General features: G+C 40.1%; 2 protein-coding genes across 3 annotated transcripts in view; one reads left to right on the top strand and one right to left on the bottom strand.

The window, feature by feature from the left end:
- GTF2E2 (general transcription factor IIE subunit 2) overlaps window positions 1-14,836 on the bottom strand; it is a 381,513-nt gene that overhangs the window by 10,797 nt on the left and 355,880 nt on the right. Inside the window, exon 7 of one of the 2 annotated variants that reach the window (XR_007728420.1) lies at window positions 12,569-12,719. The exons of the other annotated variant lie outside the window; for it this stretch is intronic. The gene's annotated coding sequence lies outside the window, so the exon portion shown is untranslated. The remainder of the gene's footprint in view (window positions 1-12,568; window positions 12,720-14,836) is intronic. 2 annotated transcript variants of the gene reach the window in all.
- Window positions 1-14,836, top strand: part of SMIM18 (small integral membrane protein 18) — a 577,762-nt gene that overhangs the window by 517,887 nt on the left and 45,039 nt on the right. The gene's annotated exons all lie outside the window — the stretch shown is intronic.

Here is a 14,836-nt window from a genome sequence, read left to right as displayed (position 1 = left end):
AATAATAAATTGGCCAGACATGGAGGTATATGCCTGTAGTCCCAGCTAATCAAGAGACTGAGGTGGGAGGATGGCTTGAGTCCAGGGGAGTTCAAGGCTGCAGTGAGCTATGACTGTGCCACTGCACTCCAGCCTGAGCAACAGAGCAAGATCCTGTCTTAAAAATAAAAAATAAATTTTAAGTATAACTTAAGCAGGCAGGATTACATAAGACAAGTGCCACTTCATCCTCAACATTTCAACAAGAATTTCTTGAGAATTCTGTCACTACCACAGTATGACCTGCTATCTGGACATATGTAAAGAACAGGCATCGTCTGCCCAAATACGTGCAGCAGAGGCTGGACAGAATCATGCCGAGAGCTAACTGTGGCTAGAGAAGATGAGAAGAACTTGGCAGCACTTGCTGTTCTTGGTGATCCTGCTAAAATCTACACTGAGCAATTGCACTTTTTACTTGGGATAAACACCAGACACCAAAACAAGAAGGGGAGAAGCCATGGGGTAACTCTTTACCTTGAAAACAGCTTTACAATGGGAGAAACACCATATTCTTTTGAACAACTACTTTAAATTGTCCTTTTATTTTACTAATGTATAATTTATGAAAATTAAAATCCTGCACATTTTAGTGTACAATTCCGGAAGTTTTGACAAGCATATGGTCATGCTAACACCACAATAATGATACAGACAGTTCAGCAACCGCAAACCACCCTATTCTCCTCTGCAGTCACTCTCTCTCTCCACGGGCAGCCCTTGATCTGTTTCTATGGTTCTGTTTCCCAGGAATGTCATAAACGTATAAATAAAATCACACAGCATGTCCCTTTGGAATCTGGCTTCCCTCACTAGGCATGATGCCTCTGAGATTCATCCACGTTGTTGGAATGTCAGTCTTTTGTTCCTTTTCATTGCTGAGTTGTATTCCATTGTAAGTATGTGCCACAGTTAAGGGGAAATTAAGGGACAGTTAAAGACATGAGTTGTTTCCAATTGTTGGTGGTTATGAAGAAAGCCAGTATAAATACTCATGAATTTTACATGAATTTGGGTTAACACCCAAGAGTGGGATGGCTGGCTCATACAGTAGTATATAGTACAATGTAGAGATCTACACCTACTATTTAGCTTTCTAAAGGAGGACACTGGACCCATGTCTCACATCATAAACAAAACTCCTAGAGGAAAAAACAGAAGTAAACCTTCATGACCTTGGATTAGGCAATGGTTTAGACATGACACCAAAAGCACAAGCAGCAAAAGAAAAAAGATAAAGGATTTGATCAAAATTAAAAACTTTTTTTTTCTTTTTGAGACAGAGTTGCATTGTCACCCAGGCTGGAGTGCAATGGCGCAATCTCAGCTCACAACCTCACCCTCCCAGGTTCAAGTGATCCTCCTGCCTCAGCCTCCCGAGCAGCTGGGATTACAGATGGGGACCATCATATCCAGCTAATTTTTGTATTTTTAGTAGAGACACGGTTTTGCCATGTTGGCCAGGCTGGTCTCGAACTCCTAACCTCGGATGATCCGCCCGCCTTGGCCTCTCGAAGTGCTTGGATTACAGGTGTGAGCCACTGTGCCTGGCCCAAAATTAAAAACTTTTATACCTCATAAGACACCATCAAGAAAGTGAAAAGACAACCCACAGAATGGAAGAAAATATCTGTAAAGCATGTATCTCACAATGGCCTTGTATCCAGAATAAAGAATTCTTACAGCTCTGTAATAAAAGCACAAAACAATTTTTTAAATGGACAAAGGATTTCAACAAACATTTTGCCAAAGGAAATATACAGATGGACCAGGTGTGGTGGTTCACACCTATAATTCCAGCACTTTGAGAGGCCACGGCAGGATTACTTAAGGCCAGGAGTTCAAGGTCAGCCTGGGCAACATAGTAAGACCCTGTCTCTACAAAAAATTTAAAAATTATAGTCAGGTACCGTGGCACACACCTGTTGCCCTAACTACTCAGGAGGCTGAGAAGGGAGGACTGCATGAGCCTAAGAGTTTGAGGCTGCAATGAGTTATGATCGCATCACTGCACTCAAGCCCAGGAAACAGAGTGAGACCCTGTTTCTACAGCAAAATAAATAAATAAATAAATAAACAAATAAAAATAAAATATATAAATGGCCAATCAGCACACAAAAAGATGTTTGACATCATTAGTCATTAGGGAAATGCAAATCAAAATCACAGTAACATTTCACATCCACTAGGATGGCTAAAATCAGTGTTGGCAAAGGTGTGGGGAAAGCAGAACCTTCCTACATTGCTGGTGAGAATGTAAATTAATGTAGCTGCTTTGCAAAATAGTATGACAATCTCTCAAAAAGTTAATCATAGAATTACCACATAATGTAGCAATTCCACTCCTAGGTATATACCTAACAGAAATGAAAACACATGTCCACACAAAATCTTGTATAGGTATGTTCATAGCAGTATTATTCGTAACAGCCGAAAAGTGGAAAAACCCAAATATCCATCAACTGATACATGAACTGTGTATGGCCATACACTTTTTTTTTTAACTAAAAGCACTTAATGCTCTTTATTTCCCTATAAGCACTGCTATAGCTGCATCCCATGAATTTTGATACACTGTGCTTTCACTTTCATTTAATGCAACAACATTTTTACTTCCCTGTGATTTCCTCCTTGAACCATATGTTACTTAAAGGTATTTAATTTCAGGCTGGGTGTGGTGGCTCACATCTGTAATCCTAGCGCTCTGGGAAGCCAAGGTAGGCAGATCACTTGAGCCTAGGAGTTCGAGACGAGATTGGGCAACATTGCAACACTCCATCTCTACAAAAAAATACAAACATTAGCCAGGCATGGTGACACACACCTGTAGTCCCAGCTACTTGGGAGGCTGAGGTAGGAGGATCGCCTGTGCCCAGGGAGGACAAGGCTGCAGTGAGCTGTGATCATGCCACTGCACTCCAGGCTATACAGTGAGACTCTTGTCTCAAAAAATACATAAATGAAATTATTTAATTTCCAAATGGACAGTTTCCAAATATAGCTAGCTCTGTTATTGATTTCTAGCCTAATTCCATTATGGCCCACACAAATCATTCATGTATAGTTAGCCTTTGGTATCCATGGGGGATTGGTTCCAGGACTCCTAACAGATACCAAAATCTACAGATGCTCAAGTCTCTGATATCAAATGGTACAGTATCTACATATAACCTATGCCTATCCTCCCATGTACTTTAAATCATCTCTAGATTACTTATAATGCCTGATACAATTTAAACACCATGTAAATAGTTATACTGTATTGTTTAGGGAATAATGACAAGGAAAACGTCTGTATGTGTTTAGTACAGACACAATTTTTTACCAAATATGTTCAGTCTATAGTTGGTTGAATCCGCAGATGTAGAACCAAAAGACATGGAGGGCCAATGGTACTTTCAATTCTTTCAAATACAATTAAAGTTTGTTTTGTGGGCTAGAATACCAGCTATCTTGGTGAACATTCCAGGTGCACTTGAAAATATAAGCACAAGGCCAGGAACAGTGGCTCATGCACGTAATCCCAGTATTTTGGGAGGCTGAGGCAGGTGGATAACTTGAGGCCAGGAGTTCAAGACCAGCCTGACCAACATGGTAAAACCCCATCTCTACTAAAAATACAAAAATTAGCCAGATATGGTGGTGCATGCCTGTAATCCCAGCTACTCAGGAGGCTGAGGCAGGAGAATCACTTGAACCTGGGAGGTGGTGGTTGCAACAAGCTGAGATCACGCCATTGCACTTCAGCCTGGGCAACGAAAGCGAAACGCTGCCTCAAAAAAGAACAAAAGGAAAATACATGTACGGTATTCTGCTGCTGTGGGACACACTGCTCTAGAAATCCCAATTAGGTCAAATTAGTTGATGGTGCTCCTCCGTACTTCTATGTCCTAATTTTCTAACTACTTGTTCAATCAACTACTGAGACAGGAATGCTGTAGAGTCTAACTGTGGATGTATCTATTTCTCCTTTTAGTTTTATCAATTTTTAATTCATGTATTTAGAAGGCCTGTTGTTAGATACATAGGTATTTAGGACTATTACGTACTCTTGGAGAATTGATACCTTTACCATTATGGAATGTCCTTTTTCTTTTTTTTTATCTTTTTTTTTTTGAGACAGGGTGTGGCTCCAACACCCAAACTGGTGCAGTGGCACAATCATGGCTCACTGCAACCTCCAACTCCTCGGTTCAGGTGATCCTCCCAGCTCAGCTTCCTGAGTAGCAGAGACTACAGGTGCACACCACCACATCAGGCTGTTTTGTATTTTTTGTAGAGACGAGGTTTCGTCATGTTGCCTAGGCTGGCCTCAAGTGATCCTCCTGCCTCAGTTTCCCAAAGTGCTGGGATTACAGGTATGAGCCACCATGCCTGGCCCATGTCCTTCTTTATCCTTGGTAATTTTCCTGGCTCTGAAGTCTACTCTGTCTGATATTAATATAGCCATCCTAGCTTTCCCGATAGTGTTTGCAAAGTATATCATTTTACATGCTTTTACTTTTAACCTATCTATATTTATTTATTTATTTATTTACTTTTCTTTTGAGATGGAGTCTTGCTCTGCCACCCAGGCTGGAGTGCAGAGGCGCAATCTTAGCTCACTGCAGCCTCCGCCTCTTGGGATCAAGAGATTCTCCTGCCTCAGTCCCCCAAGTAGCTGGGATTACAGGCGCATGCCACCACACTCAGCTGATTTTTGTATTTGTAGTAGAGATGAGGGTTTCACCATGTTGGCTAGGCTGGTCTCAAATTCCTGACCTCAGGTGATCTGCCCACCTCGGCCTCCCAAAATGCTGGGATTGCAGGCATGAGCCACCATGCCCCGCCCCTAAACTATCTATATTTAAAGTGAGTTTCTTCTCTTTTCTTTCTTTTTTTTTTTTTTTTTTTTTTTTTTTTTGACAGAGTCTCCCTCTGTTGCCCAGGCTGGAGGGCAATGGCGCGATCTCAGCTCACTGCAAACTCCGCCTCCCCAGTTCAAGTGATTCTACTGCCTCAGCCTCCTGAGTAGCTGGGATTACAGGCACGGGCCACCACACCCGGCTAATTTTGGTATTTTTAGTACAGATGAGGTTTCACCATGTTGGTCAGGCTCGTCTCGAACTCCTGACCTGGTGATCCGCCTGCCTCGGTCTCCCAAAGTGCTGGGATTACAGGCATGAGCCACCACGCCCAGCCTAAAGTGGGTTTCTTATAGATAGTATATACCAGACAGCTGCAGGAATTGATCTAAAATAAAAAAAAAAGTCTCCAGGCATGGTGGCTCATGCTTGTAACCCCAGCACTTTGGGAGGCCGAGGTGGGCAGATCACCTGAGGTCGGAAGTTCGAGACCAGCCTGACCAACATGGAGAAACCCTGTCTCTACTAAAAATACTAAATTAGCCGGGCATGGTGGCGTATGCCTGTAATCCCAGCTACTCGGGAGGTGAGGCAGGAGAATCACTTGAACCCAGTAGGCAGAGGTTGCGGTGAGCCGAGATAACGACATTGCATTCCAGTCTGGGCAACAAGAGCAAAACTCCATCTCAAAAAAAAAGTATATTCTAGAGTCTTGCTTTTGCACCCAAGCTGAAAATCTGTCTCCATCAGTGTATTTAAACCATTTACATTTAACACAATGATGAAAGTAGTTGGAATAAAGGCTATCATCTTCACCACTGTTTCTATTTGTTCCATTTACTCCTCGTGTTTTCCTTCTGTCTCTGTGTTCATTTAGGTTAGCTGGATATATGTGTATGATTCCATTTTATCTCTGCTATTGGCTTATTATACTTTTCTCAAAAAATGATTTTAGTGGTTGACCTAGGTCTACAACATACATAATCAGAGCCTAGCGTAGCGTAAGACACTGCATTTCATATGTCGTGTAAAGACATTAGAACAATATACTCCCAATTATTGATCACTTCTGACCTTTGAGCTAATGTGTCATAAATTTTATTTCACATAACATGCCCTAAACACAAAATATATTGTTAATATTTTTGATTTATGGTCATCTTTCAGAGAAATTAGAAAAACATTTTTAAATAATAAAAACTCTATCTCCAAGAAATTTATTTGTATAGATCCAAATGTCTAATGTCATACCCCTTCTTCCTGAACAGCTTCCTTTAATATTTCCAGTAGTGCAGGTCTGATGGCAATGAATTCTCTCCATTTCTCTTTCTCTGAGAGAGTATTTCTTCTACATTTTTGAAAGATTATTTTTGCCAGATGCAGTTGCTCACACCTGTAATCCTAACACTTTGGGAGGCTGAGGAGGGCAGATCGCTTGAGCCCAAGAGTTCAAAACCAGACTTGGCAACATGGTGAAACCCAATCTCTACTAAAAACACAAAAAATTGATCAATTGAGCCCTGGAGGCAGAGGTTGTAGAGAGCCAAGACTGCACCACTGCACTCCAGCCTGGGCCACAGAGTGAGACTGTGTCCAAAAAAAAAAAAAAAAAAAAAAGAAGAGAGAGAGAGAGAGGGAGGAGAGGGGAGGGGAGGGGAGGGGAGGGGAGGGGAGGGGAGGGGAGGGGAGGGGGGAGGGGAGAGGAGAGGAGAGGAGAGGAGAGATGATTTTTGCTGTGTATGGAACTCTGGGTTCTAAGGATTTTCTCCCTTTTGGCCCTCTAAAGATGTGCTGCATTATCCTTTGGTCTGCATGGGTTCTAATAAGAATCCTGCATTCTTTTTTTCTTCTGGAATTAGTCTCTTTCCTCTGACTGCCTTCAGTATTTTCTAACTTTCATATTCTGCAGTCTGAATATGACATGCCTTGGTGTTTTTCTGTCATTTGCCTGGTTTGGGGGATGATCTTGTTTGTGTTCTCTCAGCTTCACAGATCTTTGGTATCCATCATTAATTTTAGAAAATTCTTGGTCATCACATCTTCAAGTATTTCTTCTGCCCCGTTTTCTTTCTTTTCCTTCTCAGACTTTTAACTACAAATTCAGACCACTTGATACTGTCTCAGAGCTCACGGGTGATCTGCCCTATTTTTTTCACACTTCAGCTGTATTCAAGTTCACAGACTCCTTTGGCTACGCCAAGTTTAATAATGAGCTTGCTGAAGACATTTTTCACCTATGTTATTGTCATTTTCATTTTTAGCATTTATTTTATTTTCTTACAGTGTCTATCTCTCTGCTGAAATATCCTACCTGACCACGCAAGTTGCCTGCCTTTTCTACTAAAGATCTTAACATACTAAACAGTTATTTTCGATTCCATGTCTGATAGCTGCAAAGAATTTGGTCTTAAAAATGTCCTGTCTCAATAGTGTGTTGTTCTTCCTTCCTTCTTTTTATGCCTCAAAAACTTTTTTGAAAGCAGGATATCCTCTGTAAGACAGCTGAGACTGAGGTAAATAGTTTTTATGCCTGGGAAATGGGCCCGCCTTTCCTTCTGCCAGATCTTTAGTGTGTGGAGGTTGAGTCAATCTATTGTCAGGACAGGAACGTGGTTTGGAATTTGTTGCTGCCATGGTTACCCACAACGTACCACCAGCTTCGAACTGCGTAGGGTAGTGGCTGGTTTGCCAGAGGATATTTTCCTCAGAGTCTGTTTGACCTTCAGCTTTTTTGGTCTTCATTTTACACTGTATCTGAGCTGGCCTGCCTCCATGTTCCTGCGCCTCTCACAGATCTCCAGTGTCACCTGTCAGTCCACAGCTGTTAGCCTCGTATGGGTGGGAAGATTCTCTGATGTTAGGATTAAGCCTTGGTCTTGGGCAAACACTGTTTTCCTTGGTGGCTGGGGTGTGGCCTTCTCAGTGCTCCTGCCCTTTCTCCTCCACTAAAGTTCTGGGGCTAGCACATATTCCTGTCCCTCGCCAAGGACGAAAGACTTTTTTTCTGTTCTCTTTCCACAGTGGCTTAAGGCTCTTATCTCATAAGAGCAAAGAAGGGAAGGAGGACTGAGAACTTCATGCCTTTCCAAAAGGATCTGCTGTCCCCTCCTCCGGGGGAAGAGTAACGGACACTTTCTCAGTACCCACACCCTAGCCTCAATCTTTTTGGTAAGCATCCAATGAAATCTGTGGAGAAGAGCCTGTGAGTGGATACAAATTTCCCTGTGTCTGCAGCCCCCCAGGCGATCTCTGTTTCCTTGCTGGTCCACACTAAGTTCATTAAATTTTAACCGAATTCTCCTACAGGCTGTTCACTTTGTCTGTCTCAGGTAAACAAGTGCTCATGGGGGTGCCTGTCTCTCCTTACAGTTTGGGTTGGGTGGTTAACCTGCAACCTCAGCTCACTGATGAATTCAAGAATATATCAACATCCAAATTTCTGGGGTTTGTTGTTGCTGTAAGGGTAGGAACGATGCTCTCTAGCTTTCTCCATTCTAAGTAAAAGCTAGAAGTCCCCAACTATCTGCTTTTTAGCCAAACTTTAAAGGCTATGTAATGAATATGCCCAGCTTTGCCCACTACAGGCATATATGAAAGAAAATAATTTCAGGTCAAACTTCCAACTCAGCAATAAAAATACCTCTGTAATCCCAATAAAGCATGCAAAATTACTGTTTTAAAATGTATGGAATAGTCAGAATTTTACATGTCAAATTTATTATTATAGCTGTTGAAGAAACTATATCATACCAAAGAACAGTTCTGGTATTCTGATCATCAATTTGTTAAATTCTAATTTATCAACATGTGAAAACTGTATTCATTTCTTTAGAATAGGTATGACATATCTAATAAGCCAACTGTGTACTTCTCTCTGTATAACAATAAAAGCAAAATGGGAAAAAAAGTCCATATGAAAAACATACCTTTTACTCAGTTAATTTCATTCAATACACTTTCTACCACTGCAAAATTTCAGTTCCTTGAAGACTGAAATTACTTTGCCTTTCTACCTGATATGCACAGAAGCTTACATATTGCAGGCCTCTTATGACACAATCGCAGAGGTAATATTACCTACTTAAATAGTAGCAGCAATGGCCTAGAAAGCTGATCTGTATATTAATATACAAAAAGAATACACAACACTATAAATTTTCATGGCAGAATGGAACTGAAAGTACACTTAAAATTTTTTGACTTAACTATTTCCTTTTGTTTAAAGTCATTTGAGCTATTTTCAGAGAAAAACCCTGAATAAAAACTCTTCAATTTTTTTCAATAAAACATTTATACTTAATCCCTGCCTTTCGTTAGCTCAATGCTGTTGCAATATTTAAATATGACATCTACTATGTAAATGTAAATATATGACATCTATTATGTAAATCATTTAAATATGACATCTATGTAAAAGTATTACAGCTGCATAAATACTTAAGATGAATACTGGAACACAGGGGTATTTTAGAGGTACAATCTCACAGAATTTCAAATTTAATTACTTTTTAACACGTGTGGAGACAAAATGTTCAGCTGACAAAGAGAAATAACCTGGCTTTAATTTTATAAAATGACTGAAATAAAATGAATTTTTAAAACAAGACAGTCTTTGGCTGGGCATGGTGGCTCATGCCAGTAATCCCTGCACTTTGGGAGGCCAAGGTAGGAGGATCGTTTGGCCCAGGAGTTCAAGACCAGTCTGGGCAACATAGCGAGACCCTGTCTCTATTTATAAAAATTAATAAAATAAAAAACAAGATACTGTTCATGTTCTATGAGGTTGGCAAAGTCAACTAAAAACACCCAATCAGTATTTGTGAGGACACGAAGAAATGGATTCCTTCTCATTCACTATTGTGGAGGTATAAATTGACCCAATTTTACAACAGACATTTGGTAAGGCATTAGTATTTTTTAAAATATGTCTATATTTTGATCCAGCAATTCAACCTCAAGAATATGTACACACAGCATTTATAACAGCATAGAGCAAAAAATAAAACCAAAAAAAATAAATAACTGGCTGGGCACAACGGCTCACACCTGTTATCCCAGCACTTTGGGCGGCCGAGGCAGGTGGATCACTTGAGGTTAGGAGTTCAAGACTAGCCTGGCTAATATGGTGAAACCCTGTCTCTACTAAAACTACAAAAAATTAGCCAGGCGTGGTGGTGCATACTTTTAATCCCAGCTACTCGGCAGTCTGAGACAGGAGAATCGCTTGAACCTGGGAGGCAGAGGTTGCAGTAAGCCGAGATTGTGTCATTGCACTACAGCCTGGGCAACAGAGTGAGACTTCGTCTCACCAAAAAAAAAACAAAAAAACAAACACAAAAAAACCACTTTCCATCTGTGGAGTCTGGATGCCTGGGAATGGGCCAGAAAAAATTGTTTTAGAGTACATCAACGAAATAGAATACCATATAGCCATTTAAAAAATAACTATCAGGCAGGGCACGGTGGCTCACGCCTATAATCCCAGTACTTCGGGAGGTCGTGGTGGGCAGATTACAAGGTCAAGAGATTGAGACGATCCTGGACAACATGGTGAAACCCCATCTCTACTAAAATACAACAATTAGCTGGGCATGATGGCATGGCACCTGCAGTCCCAGCTACTAGGGAGGCTGAGCTAGGAGAATCACTTGAACCCAGGGGTCAGAGGTTGTAGTGAGCTGAGATCCCAACACCGCACTCCAGCCTGGTGACAAAGCAAGACTCTGTCTCAAAAAATAAATAAATAAATAATGATCTAAAACAGCATGAGAACCCCAGAGCAGACTCAAAAGTGGTAGCTACTGTAAGAATCCTGAATTCTTAAGATAAAGGTGAAACGGTTTAAGCTTCCAGTAAGAAAAAAAGTTACCAGCAATGAGGAAAAAGATTGTCCATTAGAATTCTCAACAGAAACACCAAAAATCATAACATAACTGCAAAAAATCAGAACAAATGTGGCCTGAGACTCTAAACTGGCTTTCTTTGCTATTTGACTATATCAAGACTAGCCTGGCCAACATGGTGAAACCCCATCTCTACTAAAACAACGAAAAATTAGCCAGGCGTGGTGGTGCATACTTTTAATCCCAGCTACTCGGCAGCCTGAGACAGGAGAATCGCTTGAACCTGGGAGGGAGAGGTTGCAGTAAGCCGAGATTGTGCCATTGCACTACAGCCTGGGCTGTACATACAAAATACATACAATACACATACAAAACTATAAAACCACTCTAGCACCGTGGGCACTATTTCATTTTTCCGATACTAATAATAGTTAACATTACCATGTTCTTACTTTCTACCAGATTTGGTTCCAAGTTCCAAGCACTTTTACTTATATTCACTCATTTAATCCTCAAAGACAATGAGGTAACAATACTATTATTTCTATTTAACAGATGAGGAATCTCAGAGAGAGGTTAAGTATCTTGCCTTGGCTAGTAAGGGACCGAGCTAAGATAAAACTTACATGGAGTGAATAAATCTTTTTTAGAGTAAAAAAAAATAAATTAAAAAAAGATAAAACCTACAATCTAACTCCTCAGCACCGGCCTCTTCCCCACCACATTTATACCACCTTTAAATAAATAAGCTCTTGACTTAAGGAAAGAAATGCCTTTGAAAAATAAGATGCATGCCTAGGTCCAACTACTCTGTGTTCACTTCTACACTAGATTAAAAAATTACTACACAATCAACTCTCTCCTTGAGCTAAATCTCATTTTAGGACAAGTGCTTCTATTACAGACAGAACCCTCAGTGTGCCTGGAAGTGTGCGCATTCAGAGTCCCTCTCTATGGCTAAGGCTGCCACCTAGTGGAACAAAATGAAAATCTTCACACAAAGCATAAAGCATTCTGAGGCATAACAAGAGCAGGAGGGAGAGACTAATGTTAAAACGTGTCCATTTTCAATGGGTCTTCCCTGGAAACACATTCCTTGTATCATTAACAAAAACTTGTTTTGTTTTGCTTTTTATTACTGATTTACGTAATACTGGCACTTTCAAGTAAAAGACTGGTGGTACCTTACCCGAGGTTCCTATAAGTGGCTATTCCCTCTGGTGTCTCTACCGCACTGTGTGAACACCAAAATGACAAAATGCAAACAGCTGAACTACACTTCCTACGCCATTGTACCCGCTCAGCCTGGAAGGCCAAGGACAGCAACCTCATTCACTGTGATCTTCCTTCCACCACCGAGTGTGCAGAATGACAGGAGCTGAAAAAAGGAATCTGAAGACAGTGGGTCTCAATCTTCCTCTATTCTATCAACGTAAACTGGACCTTTAACCAAGTTCCCAACAAGGGGAAGTTTGTTCTCCAGGTGACACTTGATAATGTCTAAAGATAGTTTTGGTTGTCACACTGCAGGGAAGCTAAGCTACTGGTATCTAAACAAGCCAAGAATGCTGATCAATGTACTATAAGGCACAGGACCACTCCTCACACCAAAAAAAAAATTACTCAACCCCAAATGTTAACACTGCCAAGGTCGAAAGCCCTGCTTAAATCCCACCATCCTTCTTCAGAGGGACACAGATCAGTAAAAAATACCAGTTTGTAAAAGTAAGCTGAGCCTACAAACCCAATTCTATTTAACATATATAAACAAAGTATTTTTGGCAATCTTTTAATACGCTTTTCTAGGAATATACAATGTACAGAGAATATAGCATTATTTACCTTGATAAATCATAGAAGAAATGTACTTTGTATTTTCAGCACTTTATGAAGAATTCTTTACCACTTAAGGAAGAGACCAGTTATGAAATCTAAGTTGCCAATACATCATAACTATATTAGCCCATCGGTGGCTATCATCTTCATGGTGACTCTACAATAGAAAGGTACACAGCTGTTTCACTTCATTCCATTTACATTCTAGGATAACTGCCTGAGCATTTATACATTTTTGAATTTTTTTTTTTTTTTTTTTTTTGAGACAGAGCCTCGCTCTCTTGTCCAGGCTAGAGTGCAGCGGCACAGTCTAGGCTCACTACAACCTCCACCTCCCAGGTTCAAGTGATTTTTGTGTCTCAGCCTCCCGAGTAGCTGGGATTACAGACACACGCCAGCATGTCCGGCTAATGTTTGTACTTTTAGTAGAGACGGGGTTTCACCATGTTGACCAGGCTGGTCTCGAACTCTTGATCTCAAGTGATCGCCTAAGGCAGGCCCCACAAAGTGCTGTGATTACAGTCATGGGCCACCGCAACTGGCTGAAATAAATTTTTAAACCATAAAAAATATACTTTAAAGCATAAAAAAATTTTTAATTTATTCTTTACATTACACTTAGGGTTATTACACTGACTTTTTAAGAAAGTATATGTATCAGTAGGTTATATTATCTATGAACTTAATTTCACAAGAGCAAAGATGATGTTACAAATCATTTGTTATAAAAAGTGTTCACTGACTTTGGGAGGCCAAGGAGAGCAGGTTACCTGACATCGGGAGTTTGAAGCCAGCCTGACCAACATGGAGAAACCCCATCTCTACTAAAAATACAAAATTAGCCTGGCGTGGTGGCACATGCCTGTAATCCCAGCTACTCGGGAGGCTGAGGCACGAGAATCGCTTGTATCCAGGAGGCGGAGGTTGTTGTGAGCCGTGATTGCACCACTGCACTCCAGCCTGGGCAACAAGAGCGAAACTCGGTCTCAAAAAAAAAAAAAAGGTGGTCACTGAATCTGGGTGAAACAAAAACCACCGTAGGAATAAAACTAAAGTCCTTCCTACAGTCTTTGTCTTTGCTATTCTATTCCCTCTGCCTGGATACTCGCCTTACAGTCCCACATGTGGACACTATTCTGACCCCTGGCAAAGCTAGCTCCACCTCATTTTTCCTGTTTTGGCTCACTTCACCTTTTTTCAGAGGTTGTATCTGAACTTCACTACCCCCACCTTACCACAGAGTTCATTTATTTTCTTCCTAGCATTTCATACAATCTGCAATATTTTCAAATTTTGTATACTGTCCCCCTTCAGAATGGATTTTCAAATTTTGTATTATTGTCCCCCTTCAGAATGGAAGCTTTAAAAAGACAGGGACTGGTCTATCTTACCCCTATATTTAGCAAAATGACTAGGGCACTTAGCAGGAGATCATTAAATATTTCTCGAATAAACAGGCTCACGAATAAACATTAATAAACTGTAACAAAAATCCCAGAAATTGTCAACAAGGGAATAAAAAGACAACAGAGAATAAGAGAATGAAAATAAATTATACCATTTCCAAGTAAATGATGGGGAGATTACAACATATAATAAAGACAGTAAATGTAAAATGACAGCTGATTCAAAAGTTAAGGCCAGTCATATGCTATCTAGAAAGGAAATACTTAACAACAAAAAAATACAGAAAGAAAGTAAAAGATGGGCAAAAATATATCAAATTTTTAAAAAGCCAGAGGTTATGAAAGTCAGATGAGATAAAGCCGGACATCAAGGAAAAGAACGTTAAATACAACCAAGGGGGACACTTTATAATGATTTTGAACACAATTCCTAAATAAACTATGACTGTCAAGAACATTTATAAACTCAAAACTGCATGAAAATATAAAAAGCAGTAACTACAGGAAAAATAAACAAAAACATAAAAGTTGTGAGAGATTCTGATGTTTCCTCCGTCACTGCTTAGATTAAGTAGTCAAAAAATAAGTATGTATGTAGATGGTGATGACAGATTATATTTTCTGTTAAAATGAAAACACAACAAACAACAGAGATAAAATAAGTAGTTCACAAAGGAATAAGGAAAGAACAAATAAAAAAGCACGCCATAAAGAGAGAAAATAACAGTGAGAAAATTAAGTCCGAGGGCCACACTTTGAAAAACTGCACACTATTAAATTTGAAATTTTAAAATGAATGATTTTGTAAGAAAACACAAATTATCAAAATTGACTCAAAAGATAGAAAACTTAAGGACATAAGCAAATA

Source organism: Macaca thibetana, chromosome 8, assembly GCF_024542745.1.
Source record: "Macaca thibetana thibetana isolate TM-01 chromosome 8, ASM2454274v1, whole genome shotgun sequence".
Lineage (NCBI taxonomy): Eukaryota > Metazoa > Chordata > Mammalia > Primates > Cercopithecidae > Macaca > Macaca thibetana.
This window is presented reverse-complemented; position numbering and strand designations above follow the sequence as displayed.